The 15,319-nt window shown below is 48.6% G+C and overlaps 2 protein-coding genes across 14 annotated transcripts in view; one reads left to right on the forward strand and one right to left on the reverse strand.

Moving 5' to 3' along the window:
* The window catches only part of Naam (Nicotinamide amidase), a 91,895-nt gene extending 85,742 nt beyond the window's left edge, over positions 1–6,153 (reverse strand). The window contains exon 1 of one of the 2 annotated variants that reach the window (XM_065442915.2): positions 6,002–6,153. The gene's annotated coding sequence lies outside the window, so the exon portion shown is untranslated. Of the gene's footprint in view, positions 1–5,283; positions 5,307–6,001 lie in introns of those variants that run through there. The other variant, XM_065442936.1, reaches the window with a different exon arrangement.
* The window catches only part of LOC135910677 (putative ankyrin repeat protein RF_0381), a 48,947-nt gene that overhangs the window by 25,247 nt on the left and 8,381 nt on the right, over positions 1–15,319 (forward strand). The window lies entirely within an intron of this gene.

The following is a 15,319-nucleotide window of genomic DNA, read 5'->3' on the forward strand; positions in this document are numbered from 1 at the left end:
ATTTGTGCCAGTTATATTTGTGTACTAGTTGCTTGCAACTGAAACAAAGTGTAAAATGTCACTGGTATGCTTCTGTGCTAAATTATGACAGATGATAATCTCCTGCTGTGTTCTCAAATGCTTGGAACATCTAGGGTGGTTGCTTGGGCTAGTTGGTAATTCACGATAAAAAATGGTGTACAGCACGAAGGACAAGGACTGCGAGAGACGACATACACTGCGCTGACTTCCAACAATATTTTATTGCGTTGCCACATCATGTGTATATATACAAGAGGGGGCATGCGCAGAAAACGAAAGGCAGTCACAAGGGGTGTTCTGGCAGCAAGTCATACTACTAAGAACATGGTCACTTGAAAAAGACTACCATTACAACTTCTATCTGTTGAGATACGTGACTTCACTAGGGGTCAGCGCAATAGAGGGGCGAATAATGCACACACTACCCAGTTTTCTGATGAAATCAGCTTCTATAGTTTTCTGCATGAGCTGCGAGCTGTGCCTCGCTAAAGCTTCCCTATCTTCAAAGAGGGGCACGCACTGCAGTCCTGGCAATGGATACCCAAGCGGCCGTGAACAGTGTTATGGATGTTGTAACAGTGCTCTCTTAAATGATTGTTTAAGCTCCTGCCTGTCTGTCCAACATATTGACTGCTGCAAAACAGGGGAATCTGGTAAACCACATTCGTTGCGCATGTCACAAAATGTTTTCTGTGCCCGACGGAGAAACCACTCTGACGTGATTTAGGCGTGTTGACACGTTTACAGAGCCTTGCCAGCTTTTCCAGGGCTGAGAAAATGACTGTGATTCCTGCACGCTGCCCAATCTTTTTTAGCCTATGGGAGACATCATGCACATACAGAAGCACTGCAAACCTGTGTCTTTCAACCAGCTGGTTCCTTGACTGAGCATCACATTTTGTGCGCCTCAGAAGCTGCCGCTATGGCTGAAATTAAGGCCAAAGGGTAGCCAGCCCAAGAAAGGCGATCAACCTGTGCAGCAAGACTATGTTGCATCTCGTGTGAGCAAGGTCGTAGGCTGCGGCTGGATGTGGGCCTCTCATGACGTCATCGAACTCATCAGCTGCCTTGATCAGAGGAAAGTGCTGAGATGATGTGCATGTACATCACACGTTGCGATGTGATGCGCCGCAGATCAAAGAGGGCTTCTACTTGCGTGAACCACACAGCGGGATCCTTCGGCCAAAACGGCGGCAGCCGCACCTGGGTACAGTGAACTAGAAGTATTCTAGTACACTGTAACCTGGGCAACCTGTGCATTGGAAATAGCGTCCATGGCAATGCTGGGGGCAGAGATGTCGGCTGTCACTGTTGACTTGGGCTGAGGAGCTGGGGCGTCGTTGTTGGACATTGTAGCGTTCGTTTCGTCATCCATCATGTGTGCTTGCTACGTCCCGGTCACCAGGCCAACCAGGCTATGGGGCTCCTGCTTTGCCCAGGGGGCGCTACGAAAATAGTGCTAAAAAGCGCCCTTTGTCCTGAACTGGGTAGTACCAAGCTCGGTCGTCTGCTTCGGAAAGCACGTTTACAATATGGACCCGCCACTTTCAGTTGTGTTGTACCACGGCTTGCAGCGAATATCGGGCGCCGAAGATTTTATCAGGGGTGGCACACTGCGTAAAGGCACGAAATTATGCAACGGCGAATACATGTATGCCGTTCAAGAAATAAGCGGCGAAGTTTTAGCGCGGTGTCAATCGCAAGTGAAGCAAGTTGCGTACGAAGTTGAACTTCAGGTAAGGTTAACTTGTACGCTGCTAGATTGAGGCACACAAACGCGAGGAAATGCTTGCTATAAATGAATTCACAGCAGCGATAAGCAGACATCATGTGTACGGAACTGCTTGAGCGCACGACAGTACGTGCCGCGACGGTAGCGGTCTTTCAGCATGCCGCGATGTACGAACTGCTCGAGCGCACGATCTTACGCGCCGTGACGGCAGCGGTCTTTTGACATGCCACGAAACGGCGGGTCTCCTGCAACCTTTGTTGACTGCATGCCACTAGACAAGTAGTTATGCCTGCGCTGTAGTAGCGACCATTTGTCCCTTTAGCAACAGTTAAATAACTGATGCAATGTATATGAGCTCGCAGTAACGTACGTGCGAATCGCGCTGCAGTGCGAACTCGTGCGCTGCTCGCTTGATGTAGCTTTTAATGACAGCGCTCTAACATCGATGTGCTGCAATCAATACTACGGTATAATGCGGAATATAGGTCGAGGCGGAATATAGGTCGACCCCCTTATATTGAAGCAAAGAAGTCAACATAAAAGTTATAAGGCACAAAACTTCGTTTTATTTAGTGGTGCCGCCAGACTCGTCACCTGCTCATTCGTTTGAGCTGTCTGAACTCTCGTCCGAAGACGACTGCTTTTCACTGGCTGCGTCTCACAACATTTCATCCTCGGTGCCGTCCAAGGAGTTGCTAATGCAACACTTCTTGAATGCCCGCACCACCATATCGTCGGGCAGCGAGCGCCAAGCCTGCAACACCCATTGTGGCCACAGTGGAAGGAGGCGGCCTGCGCAGCCGGCCGGTTGGGGTCGTCGGGCTGTCGCCGGCCATCCACTGATTATATTGTTCACGGGCACGGTCTTTAAAGGGCTTATTGAGCACGACGTCCAGTGGCTGAAGTGTTGACGTCATGCCTCCCGGAATGACGGCGAGTTCCGTCCTCCCGTCGCGGAGTGCCTGCTTCACACCTGCTCGTCTTGGATGCCCGCGAAAGGCATCCAAGACGAGCATGCTCGGACACCGCAGAGTGCGCCGGGTCGCCGATTCCAGACGGTCTTAATTCAATAGCCCTTTTCATTCACGTGAACGACATCCTGTGGGAAAGCCTCTTTTGGCAGCGTCATCCTCTTGAATATTATGTATGGGGGCAGCTTTTTGCTGTCTGCAGTACACGCGAGCATCACCGTGAAGCGCGAATGCTCGTCCCCCGTAGAAAGAAGCTTGACTTCTTTTGCGCCGCGTTCACACACTGTGGTGGGCGACGGCATGTTGAACCACACCGGCGTTTCATCAGCGTTGCCGATCTGTCCCAATATGTAGCCATGCTGCTGCCAGAGACGGTTAACATAGCACTGGAATTCGACCAGCTTGTCCTTGTATGCCTCTGGCAGCTTCTGGTAGATTGATGCGGCCGTCGAAGTGCGAATCCCTTGCATCGCATGAAGTGACGAACCCAATAAATGGAGCCCTTGAATTGTTCCTTAGGCAGTCCGGATTCTCGGGTGATCTCAATAGCTTTGATGCGGATGAGTTCTGCTGTCACTGGCAAAGATCTGGCATGATGCTTGCGGACGAAATCCGCCACCGTCTTCGAGCTCCGGGTGCACCGCGCCATAGTATAAAGAACCGCGCGGCGCCCGCGAGTTGGGCCGCTGGATGGATGGATGGCGGCTATACCCTTTGTAACGGGCGGCGGCTGGTGCCACCTAGCCTTTTACTCCCCCTCCTATTTTATTTTTTTTCCTTTCTTTATATCCTCTTTTCCTTAAACTAGTTTTCACTCCCCTCCTTTCCCCTAAATAATTATCTAAAAAAGTAGAGGAAACATTATCTCCCCGATTTATTGTATTATCTCTCTCTTGACTTCCTCCACCAATCCTCTAGCCTCCCCTTCGTTACTGCCACTCTTTTCTCGTCTATTTGCCCTCGTTCCCCGGGAAAACCTAATGCCCCTTCCATGTCTGCCACTGTTCCCTCTGCCAGGGTCGGGCGAAGGTGTGTGCATCTCAGCACTATATGCTCAGTGGTCTCCATTTCGGCTCTGCAAGCTGTGCACCGAAGGTCCACGTCTTCAAATTTAGCCCTGTATGTTTTCGTTCTGAAAACCCCCGTCCTAGCTTCGAATAATAGTGAGCTGCCCCGCGAGTTATCAAATAAGAGCTCTCTCTTAATCTCCTGTTTTTGTGACCTATTACATTGATAGCGCTGGCTTTCCGAGCATTCTTTCTTCCCACATTTACCTTTCTGTCTCCTTCACCTCCTTTCCCACACTAGAACCACGTTGGACCCCCTCCCTCGGCTGTAGGTATCTATTCCTCAGCTTCCTCGTTCTGAGTGCCCACTTTGTGTTCAAACTTTTCATGTACAGATATTTGTACACTTTTCCTGCCCACCTTTTTTCCTCCAGTGCTGGGAGTCTCTGTTCAAATTTTGGTTTACTTATTGCCTCTCTACCTTCAAATGACGTCCATCCCATGTTCCCCTGCACTACCTCATTAGGGGTGTTCCCGTGTGCTCCTAAGGCCAACCTGCCTACACTTCTCTGTCTCGTTTCCATGCATGCCTGAACTTCCGATTTCAAGCACAGTACTGAATTTCCAAATGTGAGGCCAGGTACCATAACCCCTTTCCATACGCCCCTAACCACCTCGTACCTATTATAGTTCCAAAGTGCCTTGTGTTTCATTACAGCTGAGTTCCTTTTCACTTTTTCAATCGTAATTTTTTCCTGTTCTTTGAAGTACTTTTTGCCCTCGTTTAGCCATATGCCCAAATACTTGTATTTTTCAACATGATCAATCTTAGTGTTTTGTATTTCCAATGGTTCCCCCCTTTCTTCAATGTATACTATTATCCCAGACTTCTCTCTACTGAATTGCAGTCCCAATTTTTCTCCCTCCTCTCCACATATGCTCATTAGTTCCTGTAGCCCTACTCGGGTGTCAGCAAGCAGTACAATATCATCTGCATACCTCAGTCCGGCTAGTACTTGAGCTACCTTCTACCCTTCCAGCATATAGCTTATGTCCATTCCTATTGTGCACTGTTCTAATCTCTTTTCCATTTGGCTCATGTAAATCATAAAAAGCAGAGGCGACAATGGACAGCCCTGCCTGAGACCTCTTCTTATTCTTCTTGGTGACAGAGAGGTCACCAAGGAGGCGATAACGATGCGGATGCCGAAAGGTCTGCGCTCCTACATGTTGCCAGACGACTATTCATGTTGTGCCAAGGGCCGGTATATAAGTCGAGGGGTGAACTTTTAGTAATATTTTTTGGAAAAAACCTCGACCTATATTCCGCACTATACGTACCTTGCTGCGCTGCCTCAACGTGCTGGCTTGAGGTCAAGGATGAGCACATTTAGCTCTCTAACCTGTGCTGCTCGACATAGCAGCCATGCCTGCTGCTATGTCGGTCTGCCGTCGACACTGTAGGTGCAAAAGACTGATTTTTAGCAACGCAGTTAATCAAGCAAGCTGCAAGACAAGCGAAGCAGTCAGCCTGTTGCGAAGTTTCGCTTACCCAGCGCGACGAACTGCAGTTATCCAGCACGCCTGACGCTCCGCTTCTTGAGGCCTTGAAGGAAAACGGTAGAATCTGATGTTGGGATTCAGGCCTTCTTGTTCATGGCAGCCCATGACGCAGCAGTAACAATGGTGACACTTTTTCGAGGCTGAGCAAGGTCCCTCCGGATCGGCGTCGCCGATTCCTTCTGCTTCCAGCATTACGTCCCACGGCACACGGAGAGCCTGTTTTCATTAAGCTATAGGCTGCGGCCAGCTTGTGGCGTGGTCTGTGAGAAGTGACGAGCCTTTTCGCACTCGCAACAGGGCAGAAAAAAGTGCAAATCGATGCAAAACTCGGGCTAGAAATGTACTTCGCCACAGCCAGGGCTCAATACTACCCAAACTGGTACTACCCAGATAACGTTTCTCGCCACCACTAGGCACCACTACTATACTTTAAACTTCAGCACAAGACGCCTATAGGGGCGTGAAATGTGTCCGCTATTAGGGGCGAGCTCCACCACTGGAAAAGCTGGCGCCATCGTCGGCGTGACGTGGCATGAGGGATCACGTGGACACAGCGGCTGCATCGGCTGCTTCGGAAGTGCCGAAGCTAGCTGAAAACAAAAGTTTAAAGTCCCATCTGTGCTGCGGTTCTGATTAAGCGCTGAGGCTTTACCGCCTTGTGTGTCTGCTTGACAACATTTAAACGTACTATAATAGGTAGTGGCTACCTTTAGAGGTGTGCAGCATGGTAGACTCGGTGCCGCAGTGCTGGACGTACGCAACGGAGCCCTGTGTGAGCCTTATTCACACATAGCTGCAGGACAAGGAGCTGCGTGAAGCTTGGCTTGCGAAACTTAGAACCGTTAGACAGCCATCGGCTACAACTCGCGTATGCAGCAAGCACAGACGTGCGAGGAAAATTTCTGCTATGGCGCCGGGACTGTGCGATGTCCGGTGAGTAGCAGAAAATGCGCACTGAGACGCTCGCTTGCGCCCGCTGCCGGGCTAATGTGATGAAGCTTTATTAGGTCTATGAACTTGTTGGTACTAGATTCTGGCAAGTTCACTAAAATGAAAAGGGAGCGGTAAGAAGCGCATTAAAAAAAGCCATGGCATATATGGTCATGTTTGTGTTATGAATTAATGCACTGGATTACAAAAAAGGAGCGGAGGGAAATCGCACGCTGAGAAGACCGATAAATATACAGTGCGACACAACTTGAGAAATAATATTGAAATGTCCAAGAATTTAGAAGACAAGAAAAGATTGAATCGTCACGACGGCACATCAGAGTCGCCGTAGGCGTCGAAGTCTTTACAACAAAATTATTTTAACAGTTCTGATAGCGTCCACGCAACAATGGTTGCTAGTGTGCTGTCAAATGCTCATATGCTGCGGCCTGAAGCTCACGACACGGTGCGAAAACTCGCTAACAGCGAAAGCAAAACATTGTGCACGGACATATGCATGCAGATGCGCAGTCGGTCACTGAACCCGTGCGATCGCTGCATTGACGCTTCATTCTGTTATGCTCCATTTGGTTATACAGACAGCCCACTACAAGAACATATTTCACATAGTTTACTCTCAGCCTGTGCCTACCTTTCACGCAAGAAGCCGGTTCGGGAGACTCCATCACGGCGACCGCGCACAGTGGCGTTCGCTCTACGTATTCGGTAAAGAGATAGCATCTGTAAATGATTCTGTGCGTTCAGTTTGCCCAAGATTACTATATCGACAGTCAAAAACTTCCCTCATTTTGAGAGTGCCTACATAAGTTTCCAGGAGGGCTGCCGCATGGTGTTATTATTGAGCGCTGTAAGCAAAACCGATGAGGTGAGCACCGCGTGATCCCTCATACTATGCAAGGGAGGTGTTTCCGACAGATGGCGGCTCCATAACTCCTCGCCGCCAATACCGTAATGCACGCTTTAAGCAGGCGACGATATTCCAAATGCACCGCCGTTCCCTGCTGCGGAGGCCGTGTTGTGGGTGTCACGTTTCACTTCGGCGGCATCTGGCGTGCCCCCCAGAACGATTTTGTTTCGGTTTCCCGTTGCCCTCTTAAAACACCACGCAATAGGAAAACAACAAAATGCATCTCAAGCCGCTGGAGCACAATAGCTCGACGCGCGTCGGCATCTTGTGCCGCAAGGATCTGTGTGGCGCTTCTCATTACGTAGATGTCAACAATAGTTGTCTCAAATATTTTAGTTAATTCAGATCATATATTTTCCTGGTTAGTACGTTTTTTCTCTCAGTTTTTTTCCAGAGCCTATGAACGAAGTTCTACTGTACATGGAACAAACTGTAACCAACTTATTAAAAAGAACTCGCCAAACTGACATTGCCTCAAGGGGTGTCTGTAAGGCTACACAAGCTATACATTGTTAGGAATGGCCGTACGGGGTGACAACGTGCCAGCTATTTCAGCCCGCTGCACATGTTCCAATCCAATTGGACGGGGCGCACTTCAGAGAACTGTGAATAACCGGCAGCCACGTGGTGCGGGGTCAGCTCAGGGGAGTTCTCGAGGGGAGGTAATTGGCGGAACCTCCTCATGAGCTTTTCGAGACAACAGACAATGTGCAACCCGGCGTGCCACCCGGGATGGAGCAGAGTTCTACGAAGCCCCTCTGACGTCGGCTCCGGACCTTTACACCAGTGTGTTTGTGTGGCACGTGTATGTGAGTCCACCTCCAAAAGGGCGGGTCATCTTCGGTGACATTGAACGGTGACATCGAACGATGACTGGACGAACGTTTCCGTCCGCTTGGAATCAAGGGGGGACCAAGTGCTTATAAGCAGCGATTTTCGGCTGCTAGTGCATGCTCGTTGTGTGCTCGCTGTCATGCTCCAGATGTACTAATGATCTGCGTGCTCGTTGTCATGCTCGAAATGTACTCGTGAGCTGTGTGCTCGTAAGCTGTTTGCTGTATGTTAGTCTTGCGGGCTCTATATGGGAGTCACGCTAGACTGTCGATGTATGTGTTGTCTAAGATGAAAATAATGTAAATAAATCCTGCTCTCCTAAGTCCCGACGAAGAGTCAAGCTCCTTCCTACAGCTACGACTGCCAAATCTTACATCTGAATGGCAGCGGTGAGATCGGCCTACAGCTTGTAGATCGTCCGACAACTCTAACAAATGGTGGTAGCGGCGAGATCGTCCGACGACTCTGATATCTGGTTGGCAGCGGTGAGATCGGCCTTCGGCTCCTAGATCGGCCTACGGCTCCTAAATCGGCCTACGACTTGGAGACAGCAACGGCAGCTGACGGACATTGGCGCATGGTGACCGACCGGTATCCTGATCCAGTTGGAGGCGACTTGGGATTGACCACCTCTTGCAACTGACTGGGTACGGTGGAGAAGGACTGGTGATATGGTGCTGCTTCAGTGGGTAAGCGTTTGGTTTTGGCTGTAACATTTACCAGGCTTCAATTTCTCTGTGTTTTTGAATTTGATTCGCTGGGGATCTTTTACTTGTATTTTTATTTGCGTGGGTATCGCAACAAGTATTGTGTGACAGCAGAGGCAAAGCTTAAAGTAGCGACCATGGTCCTAATGTGTTTGACAACAGCTGACCTGTTCTGGTTGTGTGAAGAGATCGAGGTACACGTAGAGGAGGACTTGACGGAAGAAGAAATTCGTAAGACAATTCTAGAAAATAACACTGATTCGAAATTCATAGAACAAATGAGTAAACGAATTCTAAACAAAAAACAGGAACAGGAAGCAATTAGGCAAGAGCAGGAAGAATTTAAGCAAGAACAGGAAAAAACTAGGCAGGATCTGAAAAGAATTTCTCAGGAAGAAGGCCTAACAGAGGCAATGAGGCAGTACATTGATGCATTGAACGAAGAGATTCAAGGTTTGGAGCTGGAAATCGAGCGAAGTCAACAGGGGCTTGAGAAATCTGTAGGCTAGACGTAGCGAAAGTGGGAGGAAGTAGACAGTAGATTTCAGTCGAAAGCCGAGAAAAGTAGCAGTACCTGTGAGAGTGGCAGCACGTTCACAGGTGAACTCGAAGTGCTAGCAGCTAACAATGCCTTTGTGGCAACAGAGGCCAATAAAGGCCAAAGTGAGAGCGACGAGGTGCTGTGCCAACAGAGGACTGTAGAGACAGCTAGGCCAGCTGCGACCAAATTGGCACAGTTACCGCGCGTGTGCGTCGCATCTCATGGTAGCGAGGTCGTTAGCGAGGTACAGGGTACTACGGACTTGACAGACACGAGCACCCATGTTGAGTCAGATCTGCATGCAGAAGTGGAGTGCGAGCTGAGCGATGCATTTGAGGGCAGCTCTCAGGATTGCGAGCTGCGTAGCTCACGAGAAGACAACTGCATTGTTCAGGGATCGGTGCGGCTCTCCGCCAGTCTTGGTAGCCAAGAGAGGAATGATTTAGTTAAGGATCATTCAAACTGTGCGGGTAAGAGACCGATCCGGGCCGACGAGATGCGTAACGGCCAGCACGAGGCGCGAGATGACGGCATGAAGGAAAGGTCGAGGAGAAAGCGCCGCAGAAAGAAGCGCCGAAAAGATCGGAATGCGGTGGCTAATGTAGCAAACCCAAAGACGGCGACAGGCGTGAAAAGGCAGGGCGCAGAGAAAAGAAAGGTGCGGTCGTCACGGACGACGTGTGCGCATCAAGCACGTTTTAGCCACCGGTCACATAGAGACCGAGAAGCATGTTCTGCACAGACGCGGAAAAAGGGCACGGGGCAGTTAAATTCCTCGTCGTTCCGTCGTTCTTTTCGAAGCTCAGCGTGTAGTACAAAGAAGCGCAAGGTGGCAAGACGAGACCAGGTGGGGAGTAGCGACGCGGTCAATCGAGGTCATGATGAAAACGGGGCGCCAGGACGCAAATTGGCAGGGGACTGTAACGTCTTGGGGGAGTTGATAGTGAGTCGGCCCTTTTGTTGTTCCCCCGTAGCCAGAGTAGCTTTCGGACCGCGACCACCTCGGGTACGACTCAAAGTATGAGTCAGTCGTAAGCAATCGGGAACGGGAGGCCAAGAGAGCTACCGTGGAAGTAAAGCGTGTTGTTTTGTTTTATTTTTGAGCACTCAGATAATTTTCGCGATTTAAGTTTCTTCCAATATGTAAGGTATGAGATCTGTTTGTTTTGCTTGAAAAGCTCGAGATTTGAAAGACGCGTTTTAAGTAAACATGTAGTTTCACGAGGTGTTCATTAATAAGTAGATAGGCTTTCTTTCTCTTTGTGTGTGCGAGTAAGCTGAGTGTCAAGGTTATCGTTGAGAGGCCTATGATAACGCGCGTGTGTTTTAGTTAACCTTCTTTTTTTTATATGTGTTTTTTTATTTTCCAAGGTTAAGCGCATAGATTTCCAGTAAGTGCGTGATTTGCACTGAGAAAAGCTCTTAGTTCCTTCAGCGTGTGTCCTGTGTGGACAGAGTGAAGCAGATTGTTAATGCCTTGGTTGTGCTCGTGTGTGTCGAGGGCAGCGGTATTCCGACTTCTCTAGTACGCGTGCGTAGAGCTAGTTAGTAAAAGACACATTTGTTCAAAGGTTCCTCTGTGTTGCGTTAGTTACGCAAGTTTGGTTGTTTATTTAAGGAACGTGTCTTGTGTGGATTAAAGGAACAAATGTGAGTAAGCGTCGCAAGTACGCGTTTTGAATAGAGACCACAAAGCTAGCGCGATTGTATTTACCTACCTGTGGAGTTGGCCAGACGGTTCAGTGGCAGCAGTACATGAGATAAGTATGCCACTGTGATAGGATAAGAACTGGCTGTTCGCGAAGTTAGGCTGCTTAAGTTACGTTGGGGTATTGGTATTTGAGAGCCTTCGGTAAACCTTTACTCTTGTGCAGCGCGACGGTCGGGTTTGGTCGAACTCAAGAGGAACAGGAACGCTTGCTTTGGCGGCACAATATTTTGGGGAAAAATATGGGGTTTCCCAGTTGAGTGTCTTGCATTGAAATTGTGATAGGAGGCCTGGTGGATTAACAGCTGATTCCGGGCATTTGAACGCTGAGCGGTATTGTGTTGCCGGGTCGACTCTTCTGTGCCAGTTGTTGTGAGATGGTTGAAGGCATTCCAAGTATGCAGGGGTTGCAGAGAGCAAAGCCATCGTCTTGCTCGCCAGCCATTCTCTTCCTGCCCAGCGGTTGCCAGCACTGGCCAGGCGAGATTTTCTGGGCCATGGAGGAGCTGTTAGGAATGGCTGTACAGGGTGACAACATGCCAGCTATTTCAGCCCGCTGCACGTGTTCCAATCCAACCAGACGGGGCGCACTTCAGAGAACTGCGAATAACCGGCAGCCACGTGGCGCGGGGTCAGCTCAGGGGAGTTCTCGAGGGGAGGTAATTAACGGCACCTCCCCATGAGCTTTTCAAGACAACACACAATGTGCTACCCGGCGTGCCACCCGGGATGGAGCAGATTTCTACGAAGCCCCTCTGACGTCGGCTCCGGACCTTTACACCAGTGTGTGTGAGCGGCACGTGTATGTGAGCTCTCCTCCACCTCCAAAAGGGTGGGTCATCTTTAGTGACGTCGAACGATGACTGGACGAACGTTTCCGTCCGCTTGGAATCAAGGGGGGACCAAGTGCTTATAAGCAGCGATTGTCGGCTGCTAGAGCGTGCTCGTTGTTGTGCTCGAGATGTACTAGTGAGCTGCGTGCTCGTGTCGTGCTAGAAATGTACTCGTGAGCTGTGTGCTCGTAAGCTATTTGCTGTATGTTAGTCTTGCGGGCTCCATATGGGAGTCGCGCTAGACTGTCTATGTATGGCTTGTCTAAGATGTAAATAATGTAACTAAATCCTGTTCACCTAGTTCCTCCCAAGTTCATTCCTACAGCTACAACTGCCAAATCTTACATCTGAATGGCAGCGGTGAGATCGGCCTACAGCTCGTAGATCGTCCGACAACTCTAACAAACGGTGGCAGCGGCGAGATCGTCCGACGACTTTAATAACATACTTGTCTACAATGATTGCTGCACTGCATGCCGCACAAGGCGTGAGCCTCGTCGTGGTCTTTTCAGAAAATGGTGCACTGACAAAGAATGTTTGTGTGTGTGTTTCAGATGCGTCTCTTTAACACACAGCAACTTTGGATTATGTTTATGTAGGAGTTCTTTAACGTCATCAAGATTGTGGACAAGACCCCTGACATTCTTATACAGTATTTGTGTATCCACAGTGAAAGTGTTTTGTGATGTGTGTTTAAAAGAGGAAAAAAACTATGTTAGCCCACTGGGCCCTTTCCGGGCCCCGTGATGCGGGGTTTGTCTTTATTGGGTGCTCCTGAGAGCTGCACCGATCCTTTGGCATCTGAGACACCGGTACACTTGGTAATGTATCCATCAAGGCCTCCGCCGAGGTCTGGAGACAGTATGTTTCCCAGTTAGTAAATTTATTATCTCGTTTTTTTCCAAAATGTATGAACAAGTTGCTACTCTTTTGCAAAATGTATAATTATCATTGAAATACTATCTTAAAGGGCCCCTGAAATGATTCGGACAAATTTTGTAGGCACGTAGGGTACAGCTTAAGTAGAACATTCGCACCACAATTTAAGTGAAGTGTTACATGTTAATGGAGCTACAAGCGATTACAAGTTACCCTCCTCTCTAGCGATGCTTTTCCCCCTCAACTCGTTTGCCGAGCGATCGGGGCTAAGCTCCGCCTTCACTGGTTCTGCGTCACGATGCGACGTCACATCGTCCACTTCTGGTTGTTTTGGAGCCCCTCGCCTGCGTGAAACCTCTCCGCTAGCCGCTTGGCCGTCGACCCCAAGCGAGAGCTATCGAAACAGCGTGCATTGCGATCATTCTGTCGTAGTGCCGAACGTGTCTGGTATTTCGGTAATCACACACTAGCTTAACGTTTCGGCAGAACGGTGGAGGCATAAACTTAAGCTGATGAAGGAACTTTAGCGTAGACGTACGTGAGCTGCCTGATCGGTCTTCACGGTCCAGCCACCCGTTGGCGCAGAGCTTAACCACCCAAAGAAAGAGCTAATATTGCTCTAACCAAGTGTAAAACATTTTAAACATTTACAAAAACAACGTGTTAACGATTACACTGCTGCAAAAAATTTACACCAGCAGCAAAGAAGACTACATTTTGTTACTGCTGTTGTGTGTGGTTGAGCTCTATGCCACCAGGTGGCTGCACCGTGCAGACCATTCACATTGGCTCTTCTGTTCTTCCCCTGAAATGACATGCAAGGGGAGACGGCCAGGCCCTGTCCCCTTGCGCTTGGGTTTACCCCAATACCGGACTCGCAAAACGCTATTGCGTTAGTAATCTTCTGGTGTAAAGTGACGGCCGCAATCGCGCAAATCCTGGCGCCGATCGGACAGCGGCAGTCCGATGCGCTGCAGCCAGTTCTCTCGTCTACTGGCTTGCAGAGGGACACGATGTCGCAGCTTGACATATTGCCAGTCGTTCCGTTTGCAGTCCACAACGCAACAAAGTCGAATCATAGCGCTCGCGAAAAGACAGACCGACACTGACGGCGGAGCCCTCGTCAAAGACGAAGCACATTGTAACACAAGCACACGACACTTGTTGTGTGCCGGAAGTGCTTAATGTACTGAAAAATTGTTCTTGTGCATTCCCTTTATGTTACTTTCTTTTTATAAAAACAAATTAACTAACATTTCAACTATTACGATCACCATTGACTGACCAGTGCCCTGGTCAGTCAATCGGATAGCTCGCCTCACTGACGTCACATGGGTGATTTGCGTCATATGGGTAGGGGCAGCTTAAAATTCCGCCGCGCAGTGTGCTGCGATCGGCAGTGATGTGCATTTTTAAAACCTTATAATAAATTACACGCTTTACGCAGAGCACTTAGATGCGTCAATTAATGATCAGAAGGACCTACTCTAACGACTCAGTACGTTTGTAGAAAGTCGTCAAAATCGTTTCAGGGTCTCTTTAAAGCAACATTCTTCACACGGACTGCTTTAGAAGATGACATAATTACAGGGCGTCATAAAAGTTCTGCACTCTCCGAAAATCAGTTATACAAAAGTCTCTGTGTTTATTTCATTCGGTTTCTAAACTACTGTTTTTATATGTGCCTTCTCTTTTCCACCGCTGATATGCAAATGTACATTTTTGCTCTTGGGATGACCATAACCAGATATTTGCAAGCCGGAATGGAAAAGCTTTACAACAAGGAACTCCATGCTGCAGAAATTTAGTGAAAGCTTGGAATTTTGATAAGAATGGTCTATGATGGTATGGAAGGGCTAAAATTGACTGGATCTGTCGATGATAACAAGTGTTCTGGAAGACCTAAAGTCACCACAGCACCCCAAATAATCACGAAAATAGAGGGAAAAAATTCTACAGGACACCCATAGATTTGTGCATGAAATGGTGCAACCTAAAGGATTTTCTGAACTTTCTTTCATAATTGTGAAAGAGATCCTGCAGAATTTCTCCTAGAAGGTTCAGAAAACCCATGGACTGACTGAGCACATGAGAGAGACCAGGCTCGGAAGATGCAAGGTCCTGCTCAAACACTTTCGCAGCATGGTACGCTACCACAGCAATCTCTTCACACACAAGACTGTGTTCAACATTCAACACTTTGTAAACCACCAAAACAATAAAGCATTGACAGGAGAGTACGCATTTGGGCTGGTTGGTTCATGATTACGAGTGCTGTTGTCTGTGTCCCTCTCCTTGTCCTGTTTAGCGCTGTTTTACTGCTCGTAATATTGACAGGAAGCCTCAAAGAAGCCAACATTAGTGGAAGGATTACCTCGAGTGTTTCTCACCCTCAATCTGTGATGGTTTTTTGGGCAGTCATTTCTGATGAAAAGATGCTGTTGATTTTCTTGATGCAGAGAGTGAAACTTAACAGCACCAACTATCTGGAAGATGTCCATAAGAAGGTGGTTCTGCTTTGGGATGAATCAAACTTCACAAATTGTCAGTGAAAGTATCAGAAGATTTGGCTCCAGCTCGCAAGGCAAAGGTGGTGTAACAATGGTAGGCAGAGAACTTCCCCGACTTCAACTCTCCTTCAGAATGGCCCCCAAAAAGTCTGGAT

This window comes from Dermacentor albipictus, chromosome 1, assembly GCF_038994185.2.
Source record: "Dermacentor albipictus isolate Rhodes 1998 colony chromosome 1, USDA_Dalb.pri_finalv2, whole genome shotgun sequence".
In the NCBI taxonomy this organism is placed as follows: Eukaryota; Metazoa; Arthropoda; class Arachnida; order Ixodida; family Ixodidae; genus Dermacentor; species Dermacentor albipictus.